General features: G+C 45.9%; 1 protein-coding gene across 7 annotated transcripts in view; it reads left to right on the forward strand.

The window, feature by feature from the left end:
- Positions 1–22,432: 22,432 nt before the first annotated feature.
- The window catches only part of LOC140198299 (tenascin-X-like), a 225,612-nt gene continuing 220,415 nt past the window's right edge, over positions 22,433–27,629 (forward strand). For all 7 annotated transcript variants that reach the window (XM_072259364.1, XM_072259369.1, XM_072259366.1 and 4 more), the window contains exon 1: positions 22,433–22,559. The gene's annotated coding sequence lies outside the window, so the exon portion shown is untranslated. The remainder of the gene's footprint in view (positions 22,560–27,629) is intronic.

A 27,629-nucleotide genomic window follows, 5' to 3' on the forward strand; every position in this document is an offset into this window, starting at 1 on the left:
ATCCAGGAATATTGAGAATCCATTCCTGCCCTGGTGCCAGCCAAGTCTCTGTAATGGCCACTACATCATAATTCCATGTATGTATCCAAGCTCTCAGTTCATCACCTTTGTTCCTGATGTTTCTTGCTTTGAGGTACACACATTTCAGCCCTTCTACCTTACTGTCTTTACACTGTTTATTCTGCTTCTCTTTCCTCAAAGCCTCTCTATATGTTTGATCTGGGTTTACTCCATGCACTTCTTTCACTGCTCTATTGCTCTGGGTCCCATCCCCCTCGCAAATTAGTTTAAACCCTCCCGAACCATGCTTGCAAACCTACCTGCAAGGATATTGCTCCCCATCGAGTTCAGGTGCAACCCATCCAATCTGTACAGGTCCCACCTTCCCCAGAAGAGATCCCAATGATCCAAAAATCTAAAACCCTGCTCCCTGCACCAACGCACCAACTCCCCAACTCCCCAGCCACGCATTCAACTGCCACCTCCTCCAATTCTTACTATCACTGTCACGTAGCACTGCTAGCAATCCTGAGAACGCCACCTTTGAGGTCCTGTTCTTCAGCCTTCTGCCTAGTTCCCGAAACTCACACTTCAGGACTTCATCCCTCTTCCTGCCTATGTCGTTGGTACCAACATGTATCACGACTTCTGGTTGCTTTCCCTCTTGTACCAGAGACATCCTGGACCCTGGCACCCGGGAGGCAACAAACCATGCGGGTGTCCTTCTCACGTCCACAGAATCTCCTGTCTGCTCCCATGACTACAGAGTCTCCAATGACGACAGCTCTCCTCTTCTCCGTCCCACCCTTCTGTACCACCGGGTCAGACTCAGTGCCGGAGGCCCTGCCACTGTGGCTCACACCTGGTCGGTCGTCCCCGCCAACAGTATCCAGGACGGTAAACTTATTATTCAGGGAAATGGCTACAGGGGTGCTCTGCACTACCTGTCTGCTCACCTTCGCTTTCCCCCCTCTGAATGTCACCCAATGACCTGCTTCCGACAGCCTAGGTGTGACTACCTTCCTGTAGCTCTCATCTATGACTGCCTCATTCTCCCTTATGAGTCGAAGGTCATCGAGCTGCTGCTCCAGATTCCTTACATAGTCTTCCAGATCACCTAGCCGTATGCACTTCTGGCAGATGTGACTCTACGGGAGAGGGGTGTTCCCCCAAGTCTGCCATATCTCTCGTGAGAGGCACATCACTGTCTCAGGAGGCATTGTAAAGACTAATTGCGAGCAAGCTTGTCCTCCGCCTCTTCTCGTCAAAGCCTCAAAGCTTCACTTTTTCACTGGCCCACTCACTCACTGGCCACTTTCCACAGGCTGCTTCGCTTGAGCTATCCCTCTATTTATCTGTTTGAGCTTTTCAAAATGCTTGGTCACCTGACCTCAACTGCCCAATCAGCTGCTTTCTGCTGAGTCTGAGCTATTCAAATCTTCATTGTCTAATCAACAATGAAGAAGGAATAGGGGAAAACACAGTGGGTAGTAGAAGGAGGCGGAACCATGAGGGAGGTGATAGGCAGCTGGGGGAGGGGGCAGAGTGACATAGGGAGAGGGGAAGGGAGCGGGAGGGAATTACCGGAAGTTGGAGAATTCAATGTTCATACCAAGGAGCTGGAGACTACCTAGACGGTATATGAGGTGTTGCTCCTCCAACCTGAGTTTAGCCTCATCATGGCAGTAGAGGAGGCCATGTATGGACATATCTAAATGGGAAGGTGAAGCAGAGTTGAAGTGGGTGGTAACCGGGAGTCCCTGTCTGTTGTGGCGGACGGAGCGGAGGTGCTCGACAAAGCAGTCCCCCAATCTGCGTCGGGTTTCACCAATGTAGAGGAGGCTGCATTGGGAGCACCAGATGCAGTAGATGTCCCCAACAGACTCACAAGTGAAATGTTGCGTCACCTGGAAGGACTGTTTGGGGCCCTGAATGGTGGTGAGAGAGGAGGTGTAGGGACAGGTGTAGCACTTACGCTTACAGGGATAAGTGCCGGCTGGGAGATCCGTGGGGAGGGACGTGTAGACCAGGGAGTCGCGGAGGGAACGATCCCTGCGGAAAGCGGAGAGGGGTGGAGAGGGAAAGTTGTGCTTAGTGGCGGGGTCCTGTTGAAGGTGGCGGAAGTTGCGGAGGATAATGTGCTGGGTCTGGAGGCCAGTAGGGTGGCGGGAGGATGGGGTGAGGACCGAAGTGCGGGAAATGGAGGAGATGCGGGTGAGGGCATCATTGATGACGGTAGAAGGGAAACCACGATCCTTAAAGAAAGAGGACATTTGAGAAGTCCTGGAATGGAAAGCCTCATCCTGGGAGCAGGTGTGGTGGAGACAGAGGAACTGGGAATAGGGAATGGCCATTGTGTTTTCCCCTATTCCTCCTTCACCTTTCCTGCCTATCCCTTCCCTGCTTTCCCTCCCCCCACCCCTTTATCTTCCCCTTACTGGCTTTTCACCTGGGACCTACCAGCCTTCTCCTTCCCACCCTCCCCGTACCTTCTTTATAGGGCCTCTGCCCCTTCCCCCTACAGTCCTGACGAAGGGTTCCGGCCTGAAACGTTGACTGTTTGTTTCCACAGATGCTGCCTGACCTGCCGAGTTCCTCCAGCGTGTTGTGAGTGTTGCTTTGACCCCAGCATCTGCAGAGTATTTTGTGTAAAGTATTATATACTACCCCTCAACCATCAGGCTCCAAACCGCTCACTCCAACACTGATCTAATGCCATAACCTATGGACTCACATTCAAGGTCTCTACAATTCATGTTCTCAATATTAATTATTTACTTATTTTTATTATAAGGACTTGATTATTTTGTAGTTGCACAATGTCTTCTTTTACAATTGGTAGCTTGTCATTGATTCTGTCGTATTTCTTTGTTCTGTTGTGAATGTCCACAAGGGGTGCCACGGTGGTGTAGCAGTTAGCGTGATGCAATTACAGCTTAGACCATAAGACACAGGAGCAGAATGAGGCCATTCAGCCCATCAAGTCCTCTCCACCATTTCATCACCATCCCATTCAACCCCATACACCTGCCCTCTCACCATATCCCTTGATGCCCCAAACAGTCAGGAATCTATCAACTTCACTTTAAATGAGGTGTTGGCATTCAGAATTCCGCTGTCCTCTGTAAGGAAGTTTGTACGATCTTCCTGCAAGTGCGTGGCTTTCTTCCGGGCACCGTGGTTTCCTTCCACAGTCCAAAGGCGGTACTGGTTGGCAGGTTCGTTGTTCATTGTAAAGTGTCCTGTTATTAGGCTTGGGTTAAATCTGTGCGTGTGGCTCGGTGGACTTGAAGGGCCTGTTTCGCTCTGTATCTCTAAAATAAAAGTCAAAAAAATGAGCACCTCAGGGTTGTATATGGTGACATCTCGAATCAGAATCAGGTTTAATATCACTGGTGTATGTCATGAAACTTCTTGTTTTACAGCAGCAGTACATTGCACTACAGCGCATAATTTTAAAAAGACTCTAAATTACAGTAAGAAATATATACACATACAGCTATATAAAAATATGGGTGGAGAGTGGAGATGTGGCTTTACCAAAGGAGGAAGGTGCTTCTTCCCTCCGCTAGCCTACAAGTCACCCTTGGGCAAGGCGTAGTACCTGCTTAGCCCCCGATCAGGGCCATGTGAAGTTCAAAGTAAATTTTATTATCAAAATACATATACATATGTCACCATATACAATCACTATCCTGTGGGCATACTCAGCAGATCTATAGAATAGTACCTATAACGGGATCAATGAAAGATCAACCAGAGTGCAGAAGATAACACACTGTGTAAATTCAAATATAAATTATATAGGCATCCGTTAGTCTCGTGAGACCATGGATTTGCGCCTTGGAAAGTTTCCAGGGCGCAGGCCTGGGCAGGGTTGTATGGAAGACTGGCAGTTGTCCACGCTGCAAGTCTCCCCTCAGCACGCCACCGATGTTGTCTTAGGGAAGGGCATGAGGACCCATACAGTTTGGCCCCAGTATCGTCGCAGAGCAATGTGTGGTTAAGTGCCTTGCTCAAGGACACAACACGTTGCCTCAGCCAAAGCTCGAACTAGCGACTTGGCCACGCAATAAATAGCAATAAACAACTAGAACATGAAATAACAAAATAAAGAGTCCTTAAAGTGAGGTCTTTGGTTGTAAGAACATCTCAAGTGAGTGTAGTTGTCCCCTTCTATTCAAGGACCTGATGGTTGAGGGGTAGTAAATCCAACAGATTTGTCAGGCAAGATTTTCCCTTGAGGAAACCATGCTGACTACGGCCAATTTTATCATGTGCTATTCCAGAATCTAGTGATTCTTGAAAGATCATGACGAATGCCTCCACAATCTCTTCAGCCACCTCTTCCAGGACCTTAGGGTGTACACTAGCTGGTCTAGTTGACTTATCTACCTTGAGACCTTTCATTTTCCCAAGAACCTTCTCTCTAGTAATGGTAACTTCACACACTTCATGTCCCCTGATAACCTGGAACTTCCACCATACTGCTGGTGTCTTGCACAGTGAAGACTGATGCAAAATACTTGTTCAGTTCATCCGAAGTTTCCTTGACCCAAATTAATACCTCTGCAGCATCGTCTTGCAGCAGTGCGATATCCATTCTCACTTTTATACTTTACGTATCTGAAGAAATTTTTAGTACCGTCTTTAATATTATTGGCTCGCTTACTTATTTATTCCATCTTTACCTTCTGAATGACTTTTTAGTTGTCTTCTGTTGGTTTTCAAAAGCTTCCCAATTCTCTAACTTCCTACTAATTTTTGTCCCATTACATGCCCTCCCTTTGGCTTTTATGCTGACTTTGACTTCTCTCGTTAGCCACAGTTGTGTCATCTTTCGTTTTGAATACTTTTTCCTCTTTTGGATGTATATATACTGAGCCTTTCGACTTGCATCCAGAAATTCCAGCTGTTGCTGCTTTGCCACCATCCCTGCCAGTGTTCTTTTCCAATCATTCTTGGCCAACTCCTCTCTGAAGAGGGCCCTCAATGAGAAGAGGGCTGCGTCCTTAATGACAGATGCTACCTCTTTGAGGCATTGCCTTTTGAAAATGTCCTCCATGCTTCAATAATAAATTCACTTTGAACTGGGTAGTGGTAGGATCAGGTGTCGAGGGAACTCGGGCTCTGCAGAACAAGAGTTCTAATTTACACCGGAGACCACAGTGCTGTGGAACCAACCTCAAACATTGCAAGTCCTCGAAGTCAGCACCTCACCCAAGCGGCTGAAGTCTGAGAGCTTGTGAAGGGGCTGGTTGTTTGCTGAGTCATGCACAGTAAGCCAGTGTGAGATGGCACCAGAGGACACTGACATACTGTGCACTGTGTGGAGGAGGGTGCTGGGTGGGTCTGGGAGCCCGGTGCTGTGGGCAGACATGTGAAAGGATTTGCAAGCCAGCTGCTTTTTTTTTCACCCAATGTTTGCCACCCTCACCTGAGTGGAAGGCTGAGGAAGCAAGGAGGCTGGCAACTCTGAATGGCTGCTTTGTCTGTGTAGAGCTGCTTAGGCATGCAGAAAGTTCCTGGAAAACTGGAGATGCTTCCATCAACTCTGCTGCCCTGCAAAGTATAGATGGAGAAGCTCTGTCACAAGCTGTCAAAAATGGCACTGATTGCTTTAAACTTTAAATTCCTCAGAGTTGTCAATTCAGAGATCTGAGTCCAGCACTTAAGTACCATAATGAAGAAAGCATGGTAGTGTCTCTACTTTCAAAGAAATTTGTGATCTAAAATTTTGCCCCTGAGAGCATGTTGACTGGCTGTATCATGGGCTAGTATGGAAACTCAATGCCCTTGTGCAGAAAAGCTTACAAAAAGTAGTGGACACAGCCCCGTCCATCATGGGTAAAGTCCACCCCAGCACTGAGTAGATCTATGAGGAACATTGTAGCAGGAAAGCAGCATCCATCGTCAGCGACCCCGACCATCCAGGCCATGCTCTCTTCTTGCTACTGCCATTGGAAAGAAGATACGGGAACCTCAAGCCCATGCCATCAGGTTCAGGAACAGTAATTAACCATAGAAACCACAGAAACAGGTCTTTTGGCCCTTCTTGGCTGTGCTGAACCATTTTCTGCCTAGTCCCACTGACCTGTGCACGGACCATATCCCTCCATACACCTCCCTTCCATGTATCTGTCCAATTTATTCTTAAATGTTAAAAAAGAACCCGCATTTACCACCTCATCTGGCAGCTCATTCCACACTCCCACCACTCTCTGTGTGAAGAAGCCCCCACTAATGTTCCCTTTAAACTTTCCCCCCTCACCCTTAACCCATGTCCTCTGGTTTTTTTTCTCCCCTTGCCTCAGTGGAAAAAGCCTGCTTGCATTCACTCTATCTATACCCATCATAATTTTATATACCTCTATCAAATCTCCCCTCATTCTTCTACGCTCCAGGAAATAAAGTCCTAACCTATTCAACCTTTCCCTGTAACTGAGTTTCTCAAGTCCCGGCAACAACCTTGTAAACCTTCTCTGCACTCTTTCAACCTTATTTATATCCTTCCTGTAATTTGGTGACCAAAACTGAACACAATACTCCAGATTTGGCCTCACCAATGCCTTATTCAACCTCATCATAACATTCCAGCTCTTATACTCAATACCTTGATTAATAAAGGCCTATGTACCAAAAGCTCTCTTTACGACCCTATCTACCTGTGACGCCACTTTTAGGGAATTTTGTATCTGTATTCCCAGATCCCTCTGTTCTACTGCACTCCTCAGTGCCTTACTATTAACCCTGTATGTTCTACCTTGGTTTGTCCTTCCAACGTGCAATACCTCACACTTGTCTATATTAAACTCCATTTGCCATTTTTCAGCCCATTTTTCCAGCTTGTCCAAGTCCCTCTGCAGGCTCTGAAAACCTTCCTCACTGTCTACTATACCTCCAATCTTTGTATCATCAGCAAATTTGCTGATCCAATTTACCACATTATCATCCAGATCATTGATATAGATGACAAATAACAATGGACCCAGCACTGATCCCTATGGCACACCACTAGTCACAGGCCTCTACTCAGAGAAGAAATTCGCTACCACCACTCTTTGGCTTCTTCCATTGAGTCAATGTCTAATCCAATTTACCACCTCCCCATGTATACCTAGCGACTGAATTTTCCTAACTAACCTCCCATGTGGGACCTTGTCAAAGGCCTTACTGAAATCCATATAGACAATATCCACTGCCTTCCCTTCATCCACTTTCCTGGTAACCTCCTCGAAAAATGCCAATAGATTGGTCAAACATGACCTACCACACACAAAGCCATGTTGACTCTCCCTAATAAGTCCCTGTCTATCCAAATGCTTGAGAATTCCGTCTCTTAGTACTCCCTCCAATAACTTACCCACTACCGACGTTAAACTCACCGGCCTATAATTTCCCGGATTACTTTTCGATCCTTTTTTAAACAATTATCAGTGAATGTAGGCCTAGCTGGCCCTATCCCCACATTCATCACTTCCTTATGGAGTCTTTTATCACCTTTCTTTTTTAAAAGTCATAGAACACCACAGCGGAGAAACAGGCCCTTCAGCCCATCTAGTCTATGCTAAACTATTGTTCTGTCTAGTCCCATCCACCTGCACCTGGACCATAGCCCTCCATACCCCTCCTATCCATGTACCTATCCAAACTTCTCTTCAATGATACAAATGATCCTGCATCCATCGCCATCTTGTTCCTCACATGCACAACCGTCTGATGTCCCCCCTCAGGGTTTCCCTTGCCTGTCACCCTTAACCTATGACCGCTTTTTCCAGTATTACTCAACAGTGGAAAATGCCTGCCAGGAGGGCCATTTTGTTGAAGTGGAAGGATACATCAGCTCCCACTTTGTCACAATGGTTCTCTCAAGTGAAGCTATGTCTTAGTTTGGAGAAAATTAGAAGTCGAACTTTTGAACCTATGTTTGATTTTGAGAAAAGATGGGGTTCATTTGCTCGTTACTATCATTTGAGTTAATTGATGGATTTCCTCCATGATCTAATTGTAAATTTTTGCTATATTTTTTTCCTTGCTGGCGGTCTGATGTTTATCTTTAGAAGCTTTTTGTATGACACATGGGTCCGGAGTTGAACACCTAATGGTTTTTTTTCCCTCACTTTTTCTTGCTTAGTAGGGTTTTTTTTTCTTTTTTTGTCACCAAAATTTTTTTCAATCTTTAAAACAATGTATTTTTTTCTTGAGATATTGTAAGTGTTGCCTACTTCGATGTACTCTTGTTAATTTTGGATAATAATAATAAAAAGATTTGAAAAGAAAAGAAGGAAAATGCCTGCCTGCATTTACCCTATCTATTGTGCACTTGTTGTATGCCATGTCATATGACATGGGTGACCATAGTCTTTCCATGACCAGGATTGTTCTTGGCTAATTTTTCAAGAGGAGTGGTTTGCCATTACCTTCTTCTGAGCGTGTCTTTACAAGATGGTGACCCCGGCTATTATCAATGCTCTTCAGAGAGTTTAGCATAGACTGGATGGGCTGAAGGGCCTGTTTCTCTGCCTGGTGTCAGTTATTGCATAACCAGCACTTGTGATATGCACCAGTTGCTCATACAACCATCCACTACTTGCTGCCTTGGCTTTACGTCATCCTTTTCAGGGGTTAAGCAGGTGCCATACCTTGCCCAAGGATGACCTGCAGGATAGCAGAGGGATGGAATGCCTTACATCTCCTTTGGTAGAGAAGTATCTCCACCCTGCCACCCAACCCTATCCATAACCCTCATAATTTTACATATCTCTATTAAATCTCCCCTTATTCGATGTTAGTGGAATCAAAGGTTATGGGGATAAGACAGGGACTGGATACTGATAGTGGATGATCAGCCATGATCACAATGAATGGCGGTGCTGGCTCGAAGGGCCGAATGGCCTCCTCCTGCTCCTATTGTCTATTCTTCAACACTGCAGGAAATAAGGTCCTAACCTATTCAAACTTACCCTATAACTCAGGCCCTCAAGTCCCTGCACATTCCTTGTAAAGTTTCTCTACACGCTTTCAACGTTATGGATACCAGTCTTGTAGGTAGGTGACCAGAAATGCACATGGTACTCCATATTAATCCTGACCAAAGTCTTACACAACTTCAACTTAACATACCAATGCCTGTACTCAATACTTTGATTTATGAAGCACAATGTGTCAAAAGCTCTCTTTATGACCTTATCTACGTGTGATGCCACTTTCAGGGAATTATGGATCTGTATTGTCAGATTCCTCTATTCAGCCACCCTCCTCAGTACCCTGCCCCTCACTATCCCTACCCGAATTTGTAAAATCGTGCGCTTGTCTGCATTAAATTCCACCTGCCAGTTTGCAGCCCATTTTTCCAGAATGAAGTGGCTAATCAAACATTTAAAGATTTGAACGGCAGCAGGGAATTCGAGGAACACACATCAATCCTCATCCATGGATCAGAAGTGGAAAGGGTGAGCCTAGCATCATAAAATCATTGAGAAGTACACCACAGAAACAGGTCCTTCAAGTCCATGTTGAAACATTTAACCTGCCTACTCCCATACTCCCATTGACCTGCACTGGGACCATTGCCCACCATACCCCTACTAGCCATGTATCTGTCTAAATTTCTCTTAAGCATTGAAATTGAGCTTGCATGCACCACTTGTGCTGGCAGCTCTCCACAAATACTCAATTCTGGGTTGAACTTGTGATAAGCACACACAGATTTCACCCTCAACTGAAATGAAACGATTTCTATCCTTGCTCTTGATGCTTGTTCAACAAGAAAAAGCTTGCTCACACATGTTAGAAATTGAAAACTGCAGCAAAATGTTCATTGCTTTCCTACGAGTGGCAAGATACTCTTCTTTCACAGAAATCCAAAACTTGCCCAAGGGTAGGTCAGTAAATCTCATCTTGAGTGCATGATCAGACTGCAGCTCACAAAGTTCTCGCGCTTCTCTCAAAGTCAAGTTCTCTTTTGAATCTCATGGAGCATGTGGAAACCTTCCAATATCCAGGAAGTTCTGCTTTCTTTTTCTTTTTTTTTCAGCTAGGGGTATATATCGGGGGGAAGGGTTAAGGGAAGGGGGGAGGGTAGACATTATCTTTCATGTAATCACTTCAAAAACTCAATAAAAATTATATTAAAAAAAGTCAAGTTCTCAGGCTGAGCCGAAGATTCAGAGAAAGGGTCCCTCACCCAGTCATACACCTGTGTTGAGAGAGACGAAAAATACTGTTTAATTTTGTTCTGCAGTTATTCCAGGTGGTTTTCAATAAGACTCCAGACTTTTTGATATCCTTCCTCACTCTCAACCCCAAGCATCAGTGGAAACATTTCAAGATTTCCTTTTGTAACATGATTGCTACAAAGATGATCTCTTTTTTAAAATCCAAGAATCTTGTCACTTGAAGTCAAAACATTTTCTCCATGGCCTCGCAGAGACTTGCTCAACTGGTTCCTGTGATGAAAAATGTCTGCTAAGTAGGTTAGTTTCTGCAGCCATTCTTCATCTTCAAAGCACTCAGCAAAATCTGACCGACTATTTTCTTGAAAGTCCTCCTGCAATTCACCTTTCAGCACAAATACCCTGTTAGAAACATAGAAAACCTACAGCCCAATACAGGCCCTTTGGCCCACAATGCTGTGCCAAACATGTACTTACTTTGGAAATTATTAGGGTTACCCATAGCCCTCTATTTTTCTAAGCTCCATGTACCTGTCCAAAAGTCTCTTAGAAGACCCTATCGTTTCTGCCTCCACCACCATCGCTGGCAGCCCATTCCATGCACCCACCACTCTGCATAAAAAAACTTACCCCTGACATCTCCTCTGTACCTACTTCCAAGCACCTTAAAACTGTGCTCTCTTGTGTTAGCCATTTCAGCCCTGGGAAAAAGCCTCTGACTATCCACACGATCAATGCCTCTCATCATCTTATACACCTCTATCAGGTCACCTCTCATCCTCTGTCGCTCCAAGGAGAAAAGGTCGAGTTCACTCAATCTATTCTCATAAGGCATGCTCCTCAATCCAGGCAACATTCTTGTAAATCTTCTCTGCACCCTTTCTATGGTTTCCACATCCTTCCTGTAGTGAGGTGACCAGATCTGAGAACAGTACTCCAAGTGGGGTCTGACCAGGGTCCTATATAGATACAACATTACATCTTGGCTCCTAAACTCAATCCCATGGTTGATGAAGGTCAGTGCACCTCTATTAGTGCATTGTTAACCACTGTTGAGAACTTTTCCTCTTCTAAGCCTCCGGATTTCTGTATATAGCAGGAGATTGATGTGCTCTTTGTCGAGGTTTTCACACAGCTTTTTAAACGTTCTCGAGTGAACTGATCTTTCTTTAATAAAGTTAACCATTTCTGAGACATCATCCAGAACGTTCTTCATTTCATTTCCACGAGCTTTTGATATCATTACCTCTCTCTGAAGAAAGCAGTGTTGTGACAACACTGTTATTTTTTTTTACCAGAGAAACGAAACCTTTCATGGAGACAACCGTTGATGGGGCACCATCAGTACAGATGCCAACACAGTTCCTCCAAGACAGACTTTTGTTCCCAGATATTACATACATCTGGGTCTTTGCTTTTTCTCAGGCAACTCTTTGCAAAAGAAAAAGTTTTATTTTATTTCAGCATCATTTACAGATCTTACAAATGCTACAACATGACATTTACTGGCGAAATCTGTTGAACCAACAACCTGCATAGAGAAGCTATTGTTTTTCAGGTTATCACACAAAACCTCTTCAGCATCATGTGACATGTCATCAATACGTTGACTTATCGTACTGAGACTGTCGACCTTCTCACCCGAACAAACCCCATTCAAGAGTCCGTTCTCGAGCCACCATAAGCGGACGACTGTGTTCTCACTCACACAGAGGACGCGCTACAGGGCTGCAGTCACAGTTCGCCAAGGCTGCAAGGGCTTTCAGGTTACCAGTCAGTCTGAAGAAAACACTACAATAGTAAGGGATGTTGACAATCAACTTGCCAGAGCCAGCAGTCCCTTCAAAACGTGTGGAAGAACCGCCAGCTGCGTCAGTCCACAAAGATCCAGGCGTACCGTGCTGCTGTCGTCATAACACCGCTATATGGCTCCGAAGCCTTGGTCCTGTAACGCAAAGAAGTCCGGTTGCTCGAACGTTTCTATCAGGGGTATCATCTGTGTCTCTAAAAATGAAGTCCTGGAGAAGGTTCAACTTCCAAGTGTTGAAGGCACTTTGCTGCTCAAGCATGGACAACTCCAGGTTACTGAAAGCAGTACTCCACGGAAAACTCTCTCAGGGCAAGAGAGGTCGTGGTCCCCATGCAAGAGGTACAAAGACTAACTTAAGCAGCAGCTCTCTCAGGAAAATATCGAGGTCAACGAGTGGCAGCAGCCGGCTTGTGACGGAGACCACGGCGGAACACTGATCCACGGAGCAGCCAAAAACTCTGGGGAGTCCAGAAGAGTGACTGTTGAAGAGAAGTGGAAACGCAGGAAGGGTCCTACTACCCAAGTGCCCGCATCCCAGCTGTTCCCTTGTCCCTATGGCTTCAGGGTCTGCAGATGCAGGATTGGCCGTTACAGTAGTCAACGATCATGCCTTCGCTCCTGGGGACTCTTTTTTCTTGATCTTTGCAAGCAAAGTACCAGCCATCTTCATCATTGAGCGTGAAACCTTTTCAATATCTCGCACCGCATTTTGCCTAAGCATTATACCCACGATAATTTTACAAGCTTGCATTATTAGGTTCTCACCAACTGAGCGACTTTTCCTTTCTGCTACTTAATAACTTGCTTCCTGAACCTTCTTAATGACTGTGAATTTATTAACGAAAGCTTTACTGTTCATTTTGAGGTTCCAGTAGCTGTTTAAAATAATCAGCACTTATGTGTCATATAAGGACATAAGAGATAGGAGCAGGAGTCGGCCATCTGGCTCACCGAGTCTGCTCTGCCATTCAATAAGATCATGGCTGATCTGGCCATCGATTCATCTCCACCTGCCTGCCTTTTCCCATAACCCTTAATTCCCCTACACAAAAATCTATCCAGCCTTGTCTTAAATATGTTTACTGAGGTAGCCTCCACTGCGTCATTGGGCAGAGCATTCCACAGATTCACCACTCTTTGGGAAAAGCAGTTCCCCTCAACTCTGTCCTAAATCTACTTCCCCGAATCTTGAGGCTATGTCCCCTAGTTCTAGTCTCACCTACCAGTGGAAACAACTTTGCTGCCTCTATCTTATCTATCACTTTCATAATTTTATATGTTTCTACAAGATCTCCTCTCATTCTTCTGAATTCCAACAAGCACAGTCCCAGGTGACTCAATCTCTCCTCATAGTCTAATCCCTTCATCTCTGGAATCAACCTGATGAACCTCCTCTGCACCACCTCCAAAGCCAGCATATCCTTCCTCAAGTATGGAGACCAGAACTGCACACTGTATTCCAGGTGCGGCCTCACCAGTACCCTGTACAGTTACAGCATAACCTCCCTGCTCTTAAATTCAATCCCTTTAGCAATGAAGGCCAACATTTGTCTTCTTGATAGCCTGCTGCACCAGCAAACCAACCTGTTGTGATTCATGCACGAGCACTCCCAAGTCCCTCAGCACAGCAGCATGCTGCAATTTTTTACTGTCTAAATAATAATCTGCTCTTTTATTTTTCCTTCCAACATGGATGACCTCACATTTACCAACATTGTACTCTAACTGCCAGACATTTGCCCACTCACCTGACCTACCTACGAGGGGTGATTGATAAATTCGTGGCCTAAGGTAGAAGGGGTCAATTTTAGAAAACCTAGTACATTTATTTTTCAACAGAGTCCCCTCCTATATGTACACACTTAGTCCAGCGGTCGTGGAACATACGGATCCCTTCTTTGTAGAAGTAGTCCACAGCAGGGGTAATTGATAAGTTTGTGGCCTAAGGTAGAGGAGGTGAGTTATTAACTTCTGCATTTTCACTCAAAGAGTTGAACTGCACATGCATGTAACGACAGTGTCTTAGACCTCCAGGTGGTCCACAGTAGAGGTGATTGATAAGTTTGTGGCCCAAGGTAGAAGGGGTTGTGTTATACAGCTGTTGTTACATGCACATGCAGCTCAACCCTTTGAGTGAAAATGCAGAAAGTTTGAAATTAGTAACTCATCTCCCTCTAGCTTAGGACACAGACTTATCAATCACCCCTCGTATATCTCTCTGCAGGCTCTCCATATCTTCTGCACAATCTACTTTTCCATTCAATTTAGTGTCATCAGCAAACTTAGATACACTACACTAGGTCCCCTCTTCCAGGTTGTTAATTAATGTATATCGTGAACAGTTGCGGACCCAGCACTGACCCCTGTCGCACACCGCACAACACTGATTGCCAACCAGAGTAACACCCATATATTCCAACTCTCTGCTTTCTATTGGTTAACCAGTCCTCTATCCATGCTGATACATCACCCCCAACTCTATGCATCCTTATCTTACAGATAAGTCTTTTATGCAGCATGTATTGGAAGAGGCAGAGTAGAGTGAGGATGGCACTAAACGGTGACTCCTTTACTTGCATCTTTGGAAACAGCTCTATTTCTATCCGTAATATCTATATTTTTCCCTTTCAGGGTTCTTTTGAAGACCCTGACCTGGAGTTACATGCTGACTACGGTTCTTTGCAGGAATGGGACCCGTTTTCGGGGTTTCATAATTGGTCGTTGTTGTTCGGCACGCCAAGGGCTCGGCCTAAGAGTCCGGCTCGGATTTGGAAGCCTAGGATCTCGGGGCTCTGGAGGTGGGCTGATCGAGGGTTGGTGTCACAGCAGGAGACCCGTGTGCCGTCAGGGGAGTCGGTATATCTACCGCTGTGTGTCCGGAGACCCGAGATCTTTGAGATCTTCGGGCACAGAGCTTGAGAAAAACGACATAACGGACTTTTAACATTGCAAACCAGAGAGTTGTTTGTTATGTCTCCCTGCTTGCTGGGAAAACGGAGACACTTCCTTCTCCCTTGTTAGGGGGAGAGAGAAAGAGAGAGAGAGAGAGAGAGAGAGACAGAGAGAGACAGAGAGACAGACAGCCTGTGGTATGTCGAATACCGGGTGAAATGCAAAGTCTTTGGGGTAACTGCAGGTCTGTGTCTTTGCTATTGCTTTGCTCACGCTGAGTGCTCGGTGGTGGGTGCCGATGCTTTTCTTTGCCAGTGGGGAAAGGGGGACTGTTGCTTGCTGCCACTTACTGGGAGGCTGGGAGGGACTTTGGGGTTCTAACATTTAACTGTCATTCATTCTTTGGGACACTCCTCTGTTTTCGTGGATGGTTGCGAAGAAAAAGCATTTCAGGTTTCATATTGTATACATTTCTCTGACTTTAAATTGAATCTTCAAACCTTTGAACCTTATTGAACACCTTCTGGAATTCCAAACATCTATCTGTTTCCCCTCTATCCACTGTGCTTGTTATATCCTCAAAGAGCTCCAGTAAGTTTCTCAAACAGGACCAGCCTTTACTGAATCCATGCTGCGTCTGCCTGGTGGATCCATTTCTTTCCAGATGCCTCGCTATTTCTTCTTTAATGATAGCTTCAAGCATTTTCCCAACTACAGACACTAATGCCTTCTTTTATTTCCTTACTCTCTTATTTCCTGGCTCTCCCCAGCCTTATTGTCCTTGTTTTTAACTGGAATATACTTTTGTTGAGCACTGTGAAAAATCTCTTTGAATATCTACCACTGTTCCTCAACTGTCCCACCGTATAGCCTGTGTTCCCAGTCTACACTGTCCAACTCCTCCCTCATTCTGTTGTAGTCTCCATTGTTTAGGCATAATACACTGGTTTTAGATCGAACTATTTCACCTCCATTTGTATGAGAAACTCAATCATACTGTGATCACTCTTTCCAAAAGGATCCCTAACTACAAGATTGCCAATTTTAACTGTCACGTTGCAGAAGACCAGATCTAAGTTAGCACATTCCCTTGTAGGTTCAGTAACATGCTGTTGAAGAAAGCCATCATGGATGCATTCTATGAAGTCCTCCTCAAGACTGCCTCGACCTACTTAATTTATCAAATCTATGTGCAAGTTAAAGTCCCCCACGATAACTGCTGTTGCATTCTTACATGCCTCAGATATTTCCCTGTTTATTGCCCGTGCCACTTTAATGTTATTATTCGGTGGCTGATAGACAACTCCCAGCAGTGTTTTTTTTTTCCCTTTACTATTCCTAATCTCTACCCAGATGGATTCAACATTCTGTTCCTTAGATCTTATATCGTCTCTCACCATCACCCTGATCTCGTCCTTAATTAAAAGCGGTACCCCACCTCTCTTACCTTCCTGCCTATCGTATGGCTGTGATTTGTAGTTAAGTGTCTTTTCAGTTTGCCGCAGCCATTGCAACATTTGTAAGTTGTTTGCCACAGGCTAGGTACAATGGAATTGGACAATTTGGATCACCAGTCCGTATAAAATCCGTTGATAAGTAGCTTTCATTGTAAAGACGGACTTTTTTGTGTCTAATGTTGCACTAATGCAGTGAAATGACTCAGAAGATTTTAATTCAAAAATCACCACTTTGGACTGTCAGACAGGTCTGTAAAACACAGGGGTTAATAAAGTATAAAGATGAGCAATCTGTTAATCTTCAATTTGTCTATTTCAATCTTGAAGATGCTCATGTCCACAGCTCATTGGGCAGAGAATTCCACAGAGTCACACTGAGAAAAGAAAATCTTCATCATCTCCACCCAGATTGAGTGAGCCCTTGTTTGGAAGCAATGAACACTTGCGTCTAGATAGGCTTATAAGGGAAAATATTCTCTCAACATCCTCCCCAACAACTACTCCCTTGGAGGGTCAGACACCCTGAGCCAATAGGCTGGTCCTGGACTTATTTCTATCTGGCATAATTTACATATTATTATTTAATTATTTATGGCTCTATATTTCTATATTTATACTCTATTCTTGGTTGGTGCAACTGTAATGAAACCCAGTTTCCCTTGGGATCAATAAAGTATGTCTGTCTATCTATCTAGAATTTCATATTTTATAGAATGTAGAGGCTAAGAACTATCTAACCCATAACTCGTCCAGCACATAATTCTCTGTAAAATCTGTTGTTCCAATGGGGTTCCATCACCAAACACATCTTTCCCTCCCCCCACTTTCTGCTTTCCACAAGGATCACTCCCGACATGATTCCCTTCCCACTGATCTCTCTCCTGGCATTTATCCTTGCAAGCAGAACAAGTGCTACACTTGCCCCTACACCTCCTCCCTCACTGCCATTAAGGGCCACAAACAGTCCTTGCAGGTGAGGCAGCCCTTCACCTGTGAGTCTGTTGGGGTCATTTACTGAGTCCTGTGCTCCCAGTGCGGGCTCCTGTACATCAGTGAGACCACGTAGATTGGGAGACTGCTTCGCCAAGCATCTATGATCTGTCTGCCAGAGAAAGCAAGATCTCCCAGTAGCCACCCATTTTAATTCCACTTCCCATTCCGATATGTCAGTCCATGGCCTCCTCTACTGTCACGATCAGGCTACACTAAGGTTGGAGGAGCAGCACCTTATATTTCATCTGGGTAGCCTCCAACCTGATGGCATGAACATCGATTTCTTGAACTTCTGGTAATGCCCATCCTTCACCATTCCCCATTCCCTTTTCCCTCTCTCACCTACTCTTACCTGCCCATCACCTCCCTCTGTTACCTATTTTTTCCCAACTGCTGCTCTCTCTTCTTGAAGAGTGGAGCGACATTTGCAATTTTCCAAATTTCCGGAACCATTCAAGAATCTAGTGATTCTTGAAAGATGATTATTAATCCCTCTGCAATCTCTTCAGCCACCTCTTTCAGAACTCTGGGATGTGCATCATCTGGTCCAGGTGACTTATCTACCTTCAGATCTTTCAGTTTCCCAAGAACCTTCTCTCTAGTTATGGTAACATCACACACTTCATGACCCCTGACACCTGGAACTTCTACCACACTGCTAGTGTCTTCCACATTGAATCACCATTTTCTTGTCCCCCATTACTCCCTCATTAGCATTGTTTTCCAGTGGTCTGATATCCACTCTTGCCTCTCTTTTGCATTTTATGTATCTGAAGAAACCTGTAGTATCCTCTTTAATATTATTAGCTAGCTTAGTTTAATATTCCATCTTTACCTTCTTAATGACTTTTTTGTTGCCTTCTGTTTGTATTTAAAATCTTTCCAATCCCACAACTTCCTGCTAATATTTGCTCTATTATATGCCCTCTCTTTGGTTTATATGTCGCCTTTGACTTCCTTTGTTGCCACCACCATTGTGTCATCTTGCCTTTAGAATACTTCTTCCTTTTTGCCAGTCTCTATCCAAGCTTGTACACCTCTCATCCTCCTTCACTCCGAAGTAAAAATCCCTTGCTCATTCAACCTGTCCTTATGAGGCATGCACTCTAATCCAGGCAGCATCCTGCTAAATCTCCTCTGCACCCTCTCTAAAGCATCCACATCCTTCCAATAATGACGTGATCAGAACTGAATACGGTACTCCTAATGTGGTCTAACCAGAGTTTCACAGAGGTACAACATTACCTCACAGCAAAAGAACTCAGTTCTTTGACTCATGAAGGCCAACACCTTCTTAACCACTCTAGCAATTTGTGTGGCAACTTTGAGGGATCTATGGACATAGACCCCAAAATCCCTCTGTTCCTCCACACTGCCCAGAATCCTGCCAATCACCCTGTATTCTGCTTTCAATTTGATCTTCCAAAGTGAATCACTTGCCATTTTTCATGATAGAATTCCAGCTGCCTCTTCTCAGCCAAACTCTGGATCCTGTCAATGTCCCAGTGTGGTGATAATGTTATAACTCTATTTTTTATAAAGTCCAGTGAGTTTAGACTCTAGATGGGCAACCATTCCTCATCAGACAATTTTTTCATCAGATGAATCAACTTTGTGAACTTTCCATGAATTTGCCTCAAATGCAAATGTAAACTATCCATAATGAAAGTAAATTGACCCAGTCAATGTTTGTTCATTTACTTCCAGAATTTAGCTATATTTATGTCAAGGACCCTTCATACCTTTGGGTATTTCAAAGTTATTAAATACTCACAGTACAGAAAGACCGAGGATTGAAGATTGTAGCCTAAAGGCCAAAGGCTAAAGTCAATGAGTCTGGAGGTCAAGGTCCAGTGGCCAAAACCTGGGTCTGTTTGTGTCACTGTGTGTGAGACTCTGTGTGAGAGTGTGAGTATGTGGAAAGGGTTTGCTTTACTGCTGTTGCTTGCGTTATTTTGCTGAACATTGTGGACATGCTATGTTGGCTTAGGAATGAATGCCACTTGTGCGCTGGCCCCTAGCTCATCCTTGAGTTGTGTTGGTTATTAAAGGAAATAAGACATTTTGATGTACACGTGATAAATAAATGAACCTGAAACTGAATCTCGATCTAAATCTGAATCCAAATCTTCGTGGCTCATTGTACCCGCTCCAATCCACAGAACTTGATACTCACGGACTTCAAAGCTCAAAGTACATATGCATTATAAACCTTGAGATTCATCTCAGAACAGGCCACTGTGAAATAACCAAACACAAAGGAACCCATTAAAAAAAGACTATCAAACGCCCAATGAGCAGAGAGAAAAGTAACAAATCATGCAAACGATAAATGCAAGCAAGTCACATTCTGAACTGAAGTCCACACTGAGTCCGTCCCCAGTCAGTGCAGAGCAGAGAGCTGGACAAGCACACCCCTGACACCCAACCTTTTCAATCTGGCCCGGCGCCGAAATAGTTGTCCAAACATTGGGTTCAGCTGCTTCGAAACACTCCGTGGCCAGGGCCTCGCTGCCATGGTTCAGCCTGTACTCGCCCTTTCCAATTCGGCCCAGTGCTGAAATCATCATCATCCAAACATCGGGTTCAGTTGCTTCGATATGCTCTGGGGCCTGGACCCCCCATTGATTCAGCCTGTACACAGCCTTTCCTACTTGGCCCGGTGCTTGGATGGATTGAACCTGGGGTCTTCCTTGCTCTTCCCTCGCCTCAGTTCCACCACATCAAATTGCCTCCAAGTCCAAAGGGAAGTCACAGACTATTGCTTGCGATAATCGTTTGCCAGAAAAAGAGCGATTAGCAAAGTATTCAGTTTGTTAAAGCACTCTATCCTTTTTAGTTGTTTTCCTGGTTTTCATTTGTCACCAGCCAGAGTCTCTGAGATTCACCAGCGCCATTTTAAACCAGGAATATTTTGTGTGACTCTATGTCTATTACTATCTTATGTACGCTATATGTGACTTGTGCTGTGTATGACTGTTGGTTCTGTGTTTTGCACCTTGGCTCCAGAGGAGCTCTGTTTCATTTAGCTGTATTCATGGATATTCATGTGTGTTTGAATGACAATCAAACTTTAACTTTAACACTCACCCAGTGTGCCATGAGGATCTTGGATTGTGCACACAAACCCATCTCCATTTAATTTAGGCAAGAGAGCTCCCCACTGACATACAACAGACCGTTAGCCTTGGCAGGCGATCAGCCACACCAGTGCTGAGATGTCAAGATTGTTTAATGTCATTTCTAGTACACAGGTGTAAAGGGGAATAAAGTAATTGGTACTCCAGATCCAACGTAGCACAAGAAAAACCACAATAAGATATGAGACCCTCCGATGGTCGAGGTCAATTGCATCGTAGCTATCTAGGCAACACAGAAGCCAGGGCAGTACAATATGGAGAGCAAGCTGTTGCCATGCCACAGGATCCCCCTCTCCACACAGCCTGATGGAGCAAAGGAATGGAAGAGATCAAAATATTTTCGTACCAGTGGAATCGCAGGAGTTGCCAGTCAGCATTGAACTCGATGTAGGACTGCTTCAGGGTTCCCAGCTCCAGAATTTTCCTCAGGGTTTACTCCGAAGCCTTCTCCATGAGTGGGTATAGCCACAAGGTAGTAGAGGTTTGAGATCAGAGATTTCCTTCTCGTAGATGAGCTGCCAACCACACGTGATGAACCCCTGTCTGAAGCAACTGGATTTAAGGTGCGAGTAACCCATCTTTGCCCCTTCTCCTGAGCTTAGAACTTGTGTTCGTCCATCGTCAACGTCGATGAGGACCTATGATGGTGTTGAGACTAGTGCATGATTTGGAATTAAGTGAGGGAGAGTTGCGCAGCGTCAGCCTCACTCTCTCTTCCCAATTCCCATCTGGATCCAGTGGCAAGACAGAGTCTAGATGGCTGGGGATGGACTAGGTGCAGTGGATAGCCAGGACATCTTCTGTGTCTTGTCCTGTTCTACACGTTCCACGATGCTCGCAGAGACCGCCTTCGTGACCGTTGGACCTTCCATTGGTCTCGTCCGCTCAGTCCGCTGGAGTCTGTCTTCACATGCTGTGATAGATAACTCCCTATCTCACCGAGGGTTTGAGACCCGTCGGCTACCCTCACCTGGTTTAGCCGGCTTGTCGAAGCCGTTGCCCGGGGTGTGGCCGCTGTCGCATGCAAACAGCTACGGGGAGCCACAGGTGAGAGCTGAGTGCCAGGTGGGGACCAAAGGTGGACTAACTGCCTTGAAAAGGATGCGACATGTTCCCCCACCAGAGGTGCTACCCCTCCCTGACACCCCATACACCCCGAGCTTAGAACTAAGACACACGTGAAGGCCAGGAGCTGGACTTGGTTGTCAGAGGCTACTTGAGCCACATACCTTTTGGAGCATTTAATAGGTAGTGGGTACTCACTCCTACCCCCCCCCCCATGGCAACCTTAAGGAACCACAATAATAAGATAAAGAACACAATAATAATAAAAACACAATAAATATACAATAAATATAAATATATAAAATAGCTGATATACGCAGATTGATTGTATGTCCATAAAGTGACTCGAGACACAAGTGTGTCTGTGCATTAGGTGACTGACAGGAAATGATAAAGTCGTTTGGTTAGGGGCGTATTGGGGTAGGTTAGTGGGTGGAGGTGTTGATCAACCTTATTGCTTGGGGAAAGTAACTGTATTTGAGTCTGGTGGTCCTGGCGTGAATGCTACGTAGCCTCCTCCCTGATGGGAGTGGGGCAAGCAGTCCATGAGCAGGGTGGGCCGGATCCTTCGTGATGTTGTTGGCACCCGAGCCCCTTGGGAATTCCATGGAGAAACAACGGGCCATTGGTCCTGCCTTGGCTGGTGAAAAAGCTACAACCAGGCTTAAGATGTGAGAGCCCTTTTCCAAATGTGAAGAACAGATGCAACTTGGGAACTGGTGTCTAGCCCTCCAAGGGTCAGAGGTGGGCATCTTGTCTGGACAGGGCGGGGTGGGTTCAGGGGAAGGGGTCAGTGGTTGGTAAAAGAGTTAAAGCTTTTGTATACGTTTAAGGCATTTCCTTGATGACATCACGGGGTGAAATCACATGGGTGCCTTTTTTTTTCGCGAGAGAGACACACTTTGAAGCCCGGAGCCACGCTGATCAGTGGCAGAGGGGATTTACTCGGCAGTCAGTCCACCAGAGTCCCCGTCCGGAGGCACCAACTCACATCGAGCTGAGCTCCGCAGCCGTTCACTCTTTTGAGGTAAGGAATACCACGACTCGAGCGCCTTTTCCATATTTAATTTCACTTACGTTTGGAGAGGGTATCTGCTTTTGGGGTGGAGAGAAAAGATGCGTCCGTAAGAATACATCTTTTCAATAATAACTATTATAACTTTCTTTGGAGTCGGGATGACGAACCTATGATCTCTGGTGGTAAAGTCTGCGCACCTGAAGCTATGTTGGACTCTTCTTAAGGGTTCTGCAGGATTGGTTGGAAATGATGCATTTTTTCATCGTATTTCGGAGGTATTGAGGATTAAAAAGTTGAGAAAAATACGAATGCTCAAAGAGCAATTCGCTCCAGTTTCCCGCAGGGTTCCAGCCCGTACTGGGAGGGAAGGGGAGCCGTAGGAACTGACACCTGCGCAGGTTGTTTAAGAGATTCCTTAATACAGATTCGTAACTCAATAGCGCGAGTTCTTCCAAATATTGGAGCTATCTCGACACTTATTTAAAGAATTGAAAGGCTCATGAATCATGTTAAGATTACTGGCTATCAGACATTAGTGAGAAGAGATGATTTTCCAGCAGTAATTCGGAACCCGTTGCCCGAAAATTAAAATTTCATTCACTGAGTCTCATCTGGAAGTTGGAATGGGAGGTGGCGGGTAAGAGTCCGGGAGTGTCAGAAGATTGATGGGCCGATTGGCCCGGCTGTGTGTTATATCATCCCGTGGGTCACCCAGCTAGCGAGCCGAAAAAACAAAAAAGTAGTCTGCATTTGCAGGGCGCTCCAAAGTTCTTCACAAACCACGAAAGACCGCGGTTGCAATTAGAGTACAGCAAGATCCCACAGCGTTGTGATTTTCACTCTGTCGTTTATCGAGGGCAAATTTTCACAGGGGCACCTGGAGATTCGAGTCCTGATGAAGGGTCTCGTCGACCCATTGACGCCGCCATGCATTCATTCCCGTAGGTGCTGCTTTCTTTCAGCGTTTTGTGTGTCTGTGCTGCTGGATAACTCCCTGCTCTTTTCCTAATGTTCTTTGGCGCCTACCAAAGAGGGCAAATATTTAACGTCTGAAATAAAAGGGGGTTTCGCTGAAATTACGCGCCGCGCAGCTTCAGGCTGAATGTTCCGGCTCCTGTCCGGAATAGGACAGGCGAGGAAGCAGTGGCGGGGAACGGTTGGAGATTACGCGGCGGGGAACGGTTGGAGATTACGCGGCGGGAGACCGTGAAGCGAACTTCTCTCCAGCCGATTCCGGCAGAGACCTGTACAGGGGACGTGTGGCAGGTTTACCACTGGGAAACAAGAAACGAAAACGAAAAAGGCTTTCGTCTGCCGTACGGGTTGGATTTCTGCTGCTGCTGTAGACACACCGCGCACTGTTGGAGCGGGCGCTGAATTTCACTGGTAATCCTCACAAAATTCCGGAGGAGCTCAACAGGTCAGGCAGCATTTTGTGTGTACAGTATTACTTGGATTTCCAGCATCTGCAGATTCTCCATTCGTCACTAGTAGCAGGCAAGTCTGTACACTTTCGCTCCTCCATTCCCACTAACTTGCTGTGTACAGGTGTGTGAGTGTGTGTGTGTTTCCGTGTGTGCGTGCGTGCGCGTGTATTTGTGTGTGTGTGTGTGTGTACGTGCCTGTGTGTGTGTGCGTGTGTGTGTGTGTGTGTGTGTGTGCGCGCGCAGGTACTATAAAAAGGGAGATCCTGGCTATTTCTCCCCCTGTGCTTTCTGCACTGTGTAAAAACACCATTACTGATGTGATGACTCTACACAAACCCCTCATCCCTTCACAACCCAAAAACTGATTTCATCTTGTGCCTTGAATCTACCCAGTCACCGACTCTCAGTACAATCATCTTGGTTGGGTAGAGAATTCCGGAGACCGCGCGCGCGCGTGTGTGTGTGTGTGTACACGCGCTGGCGCGCCCCTGTGAATCATGTATCGTCCGCATTCACACATTCATAAGACCATAAGACATAGGAATAGAATTAGGCCATTCAGCCCATCTGCTCCGCCATTCTATCACGGAATTTTATTATCCCTCTCAACCCCATTCTCCCGTCTTCTCCCCGTAACCTTTGACACTCTGCCGAATCAAGAAACTATCAACCTCTGCTTTGAATATACCCAATGACTTGGCCTCCTTACCCCTCTGTAGCTAAACAAATTCCTCCCAATCTCTGTTCTAAAGCGACGGTCTCCTGCCCGCACAAAGCCTACACCGGAATCCTACAGATGAATGGGGGCCGCGCCGTGTGATAGTTCCCTGCAGAAGTTTGCAAAGATATATTGCAGGCGCTTACTTCGGACCGCCAGCTGAAGGGGCAAACGCCCGTCACCGGTCAAACCCGACAAAGACAAACGCCAGTGACTGACGCGCCAATCCCAACACCACCGCCCTTTGACCGGGCCATGCAGAGGTCTGACTGAAAATCACCCAGGCTGTGCACAACCCCCACCTCCGGACCCTAGGCAGGTTACAGGATAATGTGACCAAAATCATAATCAACTGTATGAACTAGCAAATGTCGGCAGCGGTGTAGTACAATACATAATTTAAACAAACTATAAACTACGGTATACGATTAAAAAAATTTATTAAATAAGTAATGCAAAAACGGCGGAGAAAAGGAAAAAGATACTGAGGAAATGTTACTGGGTTCATTGTCCATTCAGAAATCTGATGGCGGAGGGAAAGAAACTTCCTCAAACGTTGAGTGCCTGTTTGCAGGTTCCTGTGCCGCCCCCCTTAATGGTAGCACCAAGGAAAGTGCATGTCATTGGTGGCGGGGGTCCTTATGATGGTTGCTGCCTTTTTGCGGTACTGTACTGCCTTCTTAAGATGTTCTCGGCGCTGGGGAGGCTAGCGCCCATGATGGAGCTGGCTGAGTTTGCACCTTTCAGCAGCCTCTTCTGATCCTGTGCGGTGGCCCCTCCACACCAAATGGTGGTGCAGCCAGATAGAATGTTCTCCACCGTGCATCTGTGAAAACTTGCGAGAGTCTTTGGTGACGGACCAATTCTCTTCACGCACATAATGAAAGAAAGCTGCTGTGGCGCCTGCTTGGTAATTGTGTCAATGTGTTGGACCGGCGTCACAACAGAAGGCGAACTTGTCCTTCGCCACCGTTGAGAGCCAGGGCGTCTCAAGAAGAGATCAGGGCTCCGAATTGTTCAATTTAGCGCCTTTCAGCTCTGTCATTTTGCCCGGGCAAGGAGGCTGGGGTCTTGCCATGCCCCACGCCCGTGTTAACGATGCGTCTCACTACTGTAGCGTTCGATACTGCACACACACTCCCGTTATGTATTGGTAATCTGGCCGCCCCTCCAGTGCAGGCAGCTACATCTGTCACTGGCGTTTCAGACTCGCTCTTCGCAAGTGGAGGACGCACCCTCTGCGGAAGGAACTGCCCCTTCTCCTCAAACATTTCACTCGCTCTCAGTTTTGTCTTTTATTTGCCGAATTTCTCTTCTACTGTACGTTGGCTGTTTGTCAGCCTTCATGTTCAAAGTTCAAAGTAAATGTATTATCAAACTTATTGTCGCCGCGAGATTCGTTTTCTTACTGACATTCACAGTAAATGCAAAGAAATGCAATGGAATCAACGAAAATACGTGCACGACAAAACATCAAAATGGGCAAAAGACAACTAACTACACAAATACAAAAAGAGAAAAAAGAACAAAAAAAAAGCAACAAAAATATTGAGAACCTGAGATAAAGTGTCTTTGAAAGCTAGTCCATAGTTTGTGGGAACAGTTCAGTGATGGGGCGAGTGAAGTTCTCCCCTGTGATTCAGGAGCCTGATGATTGAGGGGTAATAACTGTTCCTGAACCTGGTGTTGTGAGTCCTGAGGCTCCTGTACCTCCTTCCTGCTGGTTGAGGGGTAATAATTGTTCCTGAACCTGGTGGTGTGGGTCCTGAGGCTCCTGTACCTCCTTCCTGCTGGTTGAGGGGTAATAACTGTTCCTGACCCTGGTGGTGTGGGTCCTGAGGCTCCTCTACATCCTTCCTGCTGGTTGAGGGGTAATGACTGTTCCTGACCCTGGTGGTGTGGGTCCTGGGGCTCCTGTACCTCCTGCCTGATGGTGGCAGCAGTGAGACAAGAGCCTGGCCTGGGTGGTGGTTCCTGATGATAGTTCATTTCGTAAACTCTATTGCACTTCTTTAGTTTCTTGTAAGTGCCTATAAGAAAGTGATTCTCGGGGTGGTACATGGTAACAAATACGTGCTTTGATTTTAAATACTTCTTTCAACTTTGAAACATCAGGCCAGGGTCCGTCCTCCAAGGGCAGGGCAAATGCTGCGGTGCGCGGAACGCAGGACGAGGAGGCAGAAGAGATTGTAAGTGCTGGAACCTGAAGCAACAAATAAGACGATTAGGGATAGAAGTAGAATTAGGCCTTTCGGCCCATCGAGTCCATTCCCTCATTCCAGCATGGATGATTTGTTAACCATTGCAACCCCATTCTCTGGCCTTCTCCCCATAGTCTTTGACACCCTGACCAGTCAAGATCCTATCAACCTCCACTTTAAATATACCCAATGACTTGGCCTCCACAGCCATTTGTGGCAATGAATTCCACAGATTCACTGCCCTTTGGCTAAAGAAGCTCCTCATTGGATGAAATGCTGGAGGGATTGCGACAGGTCAGGCAAAGGGATAGTCTGTGTTTTGGGTTGGCTCCTGTCCCTCTCCTTCCACAGATGCTGCCTGCGTCACTGAGTTGCCCCAGCGCTGTTATCTATCACTCCAGTTTACAGGGGCCCAGCTCACATGGACAGCATACTGATTCAATATGGGACATAGAAACATCAAGTCATAGAAAAGTACAGCACAGGAACTTCGGCCCATCTAGTCCATGCCGAGCCATTTAAACTGCCTACTCACATCAACCTGCACAGGACCATAGCCCTCCATACCTCTACCATCCATGTACCTATGCATCCGTTAGTCTTGCGAGACCATGGATCTGCACCTGGAAAGTCTTCACTCTCCAGGGCGCAGGCCTGGGCACGGTTGTATAGAAGACCAGCAGTTGCCCACGCTGCAAGTCTCCCCTCTCCACAACACCGATGTTGTCCAGGG

Source organism: Mobula birostris, chromosome 5 (assembly GCF_030028105.1).
Source record: "Mobula birostris isolate sMobBir1 chromosome 5, sMobBir1.hap1, whole genome shotgun sequence".
Lineage (NCBI taxonomy): Eukaryota > Metazoa > Chordata > Chondrichthyes > Myliobatiformes > Myliobatidae > Mobula > Mobula birostris.